We start from the raw sequence: 6,045 nt of genomic DNA, 5'->3' as shown, positions 1-6,045 counted from the left end.
TCCTATGCCGCTGACAGGGCTGACGGTCTTATCGGATTCCGTTTGGAGCCGCCTATTTTTTTTTTGTTTCTTTGTTACCACGCACTCCGCTTATCAACGAGGCAGGACTCGGCGCGCGCGAGACACCAAGAATCCCGCCCGCCCCTCGTGGCGCATATCTGAAACGGGAGGCGAACGTGTTGTTTCGCCGCGTCTAAGGTCGACGTAGTGTTCGCATGGGCGTGCTGGTGCTCCGAGTCGCTGTACAAAGACACCCTTACGTAGCTCAAGCAGTGCTCGCTTTCGGGATACAATACTTCGGCCACTGGATGCGTTGAAGGTGAGCGCAAGATCTCACTCGTTCTTTTCGATTCCGACACCACAGTATTCGCCTGGAGTGCACATCTGCTCGCGGAGTCAACTAGAAACGGAGTCCCTCGTCGTAAGCTGCACAGTGTTTCGCATTAAGGCCTTATCTGCGTGTGCCTCTTGCCGCCGTTCGCAAGCATCGGCGGACGCCATGGTTGCTATGCGCCTGCCAGCTTTGGAAATGAAGGTATACGTGTGTCAAAGACGGGCTTCTGCGAAACAGTGCGAGGTTCACCTCGAAATAGCTACTCTTAATTCGCTGATGTGGGCGGACTACTTTGTACGCCGAGCGCTGAGTGCAGTTTCATATGCCATACATAGTCTTCGTTCACACGGTCAATTCGATAATGCCTGCACATTGCCGTGGTATGTGATAGCTCAATGCTGATAAGCACCGCTAGCAAATAGCATTCTTCCTTTTTTTTTTTGATGGTGCGGAGAACAAACAGCTGTTCTCATTGTGAAGACATTCAATAGAGCATTATCCTTGATGCACAGGTAGGTGCGATATTGTTTTGTTTTTTTTACCCTTTCGGGCCAAAGCGAAACTATGGATTCGGATAAGTGCTCGAATGCTCATAATATGGCGCCGCGGTGACTCACCTATAGCTCCGTTATCTGTCGAAATCAAGTTGTTTACTCTAGGATGCGGGCGGCGCTTTCCCGCTGGATCTCTAGGATTGCTCGTAGAAACTCGGACTGCTCGACTTTAATGGTTTTTCATCTTCAGTTTGCGCTCTGGCTGGACGCAGCGTGCAACATTGTGGAATGTTATGGGCGTAGCGTCGGCGATCCATCACTTGGGGACGTATTCCGTGACGATCACTTTCGGTGACAGTATCGTCTCCGCTATAGTATCGACGTCAGGCGTGTACTGATTGGCTGGTTGAGCAAAATTGGATGAGCTGGTTGACTGGTTGAGCACTACGTCACGCGAAGGTGATAGTATCGCCGAAGTGATCGTCGCAGAATACGTCATTTGTGTGTATCTTTTTTTGGGGGGGGGGGGGAAATGGTGACTTATTAGTAAATGCTGTTGTCACACGAAGCTGAAGGTTGTGAAGGATTTTTCGTCCATATAGGTAGAAATTGCACGTGAGCCACTCATCTCGAGTACAAAAAAAAAAAAGAAAACTGAAGAAAGAATTTCGCGGAAGTGATTTTTTTTCAACAGCAGCAATCACCGCATGCAGCTCCAGTTCAGTGCTCTGACGGTGTGACATGGAGTATTTCATGGCCTGAGTAAAACGAACTGATTTAGAAGCAGGATACGTATACTTCAATTTGACGCCGCATTAACAGTATTGCCTGGTATGCGTGCATGTATGCGTGACTCAACTATCGTAGACGCTGAATAATACTTTTGCCTCTTGAGCAGTGGCGACACCTGTTGAGCACGGCGCAATATACAATTTAGTGGCAGCAAAGCGAAACTTCATTGCTAGATGGCTGTCGCCAAGGAAGCTTTACACCGTATGTGCACATTACGTAGCGTCTTTTCACTATTTTTGGAACCAAGCACACTTGTCCGCGCATGTTCGGCAACATTTATTTATTTATTTATTTATTTATTTATTTATACTGCAATCTTTCGCAAGATGATAGCATTGTTGGCAGATAGTTTTAGAAGAGAACAAAAAATAATTAGGAGGAACAAGACTTTACATCAGGGCGAAACGCAAAATCATCTCAAAACAGGTGGTCCTCAATGACAGTAATGAGAGTGTATCTGGCACTAAATCATCACTAGTAAGACTATTCTAATCAATGATCTAGGGAAAAAATTGCGCTTAGAGCTATTGATTCAGAAGATTATCTGTGTTATTGTCTTCTTTGTCGTTTCCGAGTGGCATAACCTGAAGAATAGGCACGAATGTCAGAGGTATTGTTGTGATCGGTCGTTCACCTCGCGACAACCTCCGGTCACGGAGAACGCGATTATGGTAAACGGGCCGATGGCCTCGTCAAGGTCGTTCTCAAAGGGGATGTTGTATGACCGCCACTAGAGTACCTCGGTCAGGAGGGGTTTGACAATCAGCAAGTATATGGTCCTTCGCCTGTCAGCCGCCCAAATTGCCACGTCCACGCCGGAGACGCGGTCAGTGCAAGGATAGGGTCTTTCACCTGTAGGGCGCCCAAATTGGCACGTCCACATCGGAGAAAGAGTCAGTATGCTACCTCCCGATCCCCTGTCTGTGCCACCCAGTGATGTGCATGTGTTTTCGACAAAGCTTGCTCCGGAGGGAAAGGGTAACAGATCTCCAGATTAGTGGGGCCTGAGGTCATCGGTCTCCTGACGCCTGATTGGGGGAGGCGACTGAACAATGACCACGCAGGGGATAAAAAGAGCGACGGACGGCGGGAGATCGGCTGCTAAAACTTCTTGTTGAACTTTTTATGTACTACTTGAGTTTCCCTCTATATATGTAATACAAACTTGTGTGTAAAACGTCCTGGATATCGGGCCCGGTCCCATGTTCCCTTACTCCTCCACGAGCAAAGCATATTCCACATCTTCGGACCCCCAGTCGCAACATGGTATCGATAATAAAGTGACTTTTTACTAGCTTAAAAAAAAAGGAAAACAAACTATAGAGTGACAGGTACGAATTTACGGCATGACAATCACGGCCTTCACGTAGACCAAAGCCTAATCTCGATTTAGGCGCCCATCCGGAAACACACGGAATATAAGTAAAACTTATATGCCTTGGCTTCATTACGCCTACCAGGTTCCTCTATCGGTAGCACCGCTACACGCTGCGCGATCTGCTCAGCAACTCTACCAACCTCTGTGCAGGCTAGGAATATGGGAATGCAGGGAGCCTGTCACGTAGCCCGAGTGCTCCATACACGCCGTAGTTGTCCAATGGTGTGTAGTTGTCAAGATCATTCTCAAGGTCGTTGTCAAGTCATTCCAGAGTACAATATACGTCTGTTAACAACAGTAATTCCTCTTATACCAAAGTAACCTCCGGTGTTCCGCAGGGCAGCGTTCTTGGCCCTTTACTTTTCTTAATCTATATTAATGACCTGCCTAACTGTGTGTCTTCCCACATCAGACTTTTTGCCGATGACTGCGTAATATATCGATAATTTCATGCGACAATGACACAGATATTCTTCAAACCGATCTTAACGCTATTAACACATGGTGTTCAACATGGTTGATGACTCTTAATACAGCTAAAACGAAGTTATTATCATTTATTAGGCGCAACCACCGTATTCCAACATCGTATGTAATATCTAACAACATAATTGAACTGACAACTTCATATAAGTACCTTGGTGTTCACTTACAGTCTGATCTAACGTGGCATCACATCCGCCTGACGTTGGCATCAGCTAACCGCTCTTTAGGCCTCCTCAAACGCAACCTTAAGCATGCTCCAGCTAAACTACGCAGACTAGCATATATCACATTAATACGCCCCAAAATCGAGTATGCATCAGCCATCTGGGATCCTTTTCAAACATATATCACCCAAGAAATCGAATCACTGCAAAACCGCGCGGTCCGTTTCATTTTTTCTGATTATTCACCATATACTAGCATTTCAGCACTAAAAGCTCGCGCTCAACTTGACGACTTATCGCATCGCCGCAGAATTGCCCGCCTCTCACTGCTGCACAAACTTTATCATCATCCGCACCTTCACCGTATCTTCGAACCAGCGACAGCTTTCTTTCCACGCACAGACCATATCTTCAAGATAAAACGCATCAGTTGTCGCTCTGCTAACTATGCTAACTCCTTTGTTCCCCGAAGAATTGTTGCATGGAATAACCTACCATCACACATTGCTACTCAAACCGATTTCGCAACCTTTCAGGAACTTTTACGCAATAGTTACGTGTAAATATCCATCATGTACCGTTTCTTCATACGTTGTTCAGTGTATATATTGTTTTGATCATTTGTCTTACCATTCTGCGTGCACATTGTACAAGTCAATTCATGTCTCATTAATTTGTTAACGTGACAACTGACGCAGTTTCGAGCAACACCCCGTTTTACTTCTTTTACATTGTACCTATTTAATTCCCTTAATTTATTTTCTCAGACAGTTTTGTATTTTCTGAGTTTCACTTGCCTAATGTATTTCGTATTTTGTTTTACTTGTGTATTTTGCTAAATATGGTACTTTTGTATAACTTTTGTGTTTTCTTTTGTAAAAATTTTGTATAACTTTTGTGTACTTCAGTTGTTTTTTTCCGTAACGCGCAAAGCTCACATTTTTTTCATCTATCTGTACCCCCTATGTAATACCCCTTCGGGGGCCTTTAGGGGTATTATGAAATAAATAAATAAATAAATAATGGCGCCATACACGCCATCTCGTAGTTGTCCAATGTTACCGTATGCTGCAAATCTCTTGCCCAAGCAAGCTACGGAAATATCCCCACTAATCTTTTCAAAAGGCACGAGAGGGCATTACACACGCTGCACTTTAGATCTAAATAATGCTTTAATTTGTTGTCACCCGAGGCGCGAATACTGCAGCTAAATATCGTGCTCGAAATCACGCTGTCGTGAATGTTTCTTTATTCTTCCACGCGCAGATGTTGCTTATAGTGAATATGGAATTCGTGCTGCTGAGCATGTTGTCATGAGTTGGATTCCCACATAGCTCGGCGGCCATAGGAACATCAAGCTTTCTTGATGAACCCTGCTTCAGAGATATTGGAATGGTCACTCGTAACATGCAAAAGGAACGACGGGTGGCGACGCTTCTGTGAACTTCTCGTGCCTTCCTGCAGTGACGTCAATGATTCCGGCAGCGTTTTCTAGGGTTCAGTTAATTGTTTATCAATAAGAGGTGTATATGGCGTTTTAAGGGAGCCCGAGACTAAAGTTAGCAATTTTAAAAAACTTCTTCTGAGTGACAAATGACTAATTACGATAGAAAGTACTTTAAATCTGTTACGTATACAGTGACATATACTGCCGTTGAGGTTACGGTTTCAAATTTGAAATACAGACATTGTTCTCAATGTTTCCCACTAATAATTCAGTGCCCTTCCGCTCTGTCTAGAAAGGTGACCAGCGATGCTGTGAATGCAGGCTGGTTAAGGCGGCCTGGTATTGGTCGGCCCTGGTATTGGTCGGAACTGGTCGGCCCGGTATTGCACTACTGTCGAGATTGTTTTTTCTGCCCAGAAAAATTATCACTGCTCTGTAGGCGTGTGAATGCTCATGCCACACGACGAAATATTTGCAATAATAACCATAGGAAGCGGTTTGGAGCATGCGCCGTGGGTGTGGTTTATATGATTCCCTTGACTTGCGGAAAGAAATACGTTGGCCAAACAGGCAAATGTTTAGCTGAGTGATTGAAAGAGCATTTTTACAATGTTTATACCGCCGTGCAAGGTCATCTTGGCATTCACTGCAGAGACTGCCATTGTGACCCTGAATGTGAAAACTGCGTCATAATTTCCAAACACAGAGAACGGCTTACACGCGAAATCATAGAGGCTGACAAGATACAGCGGCTGGGCTACCTTTGCATCAACATGCCGTCTATGGCTCTCACACACACAAAAAAACGAAATCAAGTATCTGGCTGTGATGCAATAGGGGTTCACTTGTGACTTAATTCAAAAGTTGTTTTTTTATTACTTTTGCTCGTCTATAGAGTTCTGGCGATTTGACAAATAAAGATAAGTTGAAGTCGGCGCCTGTGTTGTGTT

The 6,045-nt window shown here is 44.9% G+C and overlaps 1 protein-coding gene across 1 annotated transcript in view; it reads left to right on the top strand.

The window, feature by feature from the left end:
• Positions 1 to 2,350: 2,350 nt before the first annotated feature.
• The window catches only part of LOC135917856 (uncharacterized), a 51,136-nt gene continuing 47,441 nt past the window's right edge, over positions 2,351 to 6,045 (top strand). The window contains exon 1 of the mRNA XM_065451446.1: positions 2,351 to 2,513. The gene's annotated coding sequence lies outside the window, so the exon portion shown is untranslated. The remainder of the gene's footprint in view (positions 2,514 to 6,045) is intronic.

This window comes from Dermacentor albipictus, chromosome 2 (genome assembly GCF_038994185.2).
Source record: "Dermacentor albipictus isolate Rhodes 1998 colony chromosome 2, USDA_Dalb.pri_finalv2, whole genome shotgun sequence".
NCBI classification, from domain to species: domain Eukaryota; kingdom Metazoa; phylum Arthropoda; class Arachnida; order Ixodida; family Ixodidae; genus Dermacentor; species Dermacentor albipictus.
The sequence above is the reverse complement of the archived record's forward strand: the minus strand, read 5'-3'. Positions and strand labels throughout refer to the sequence as shown.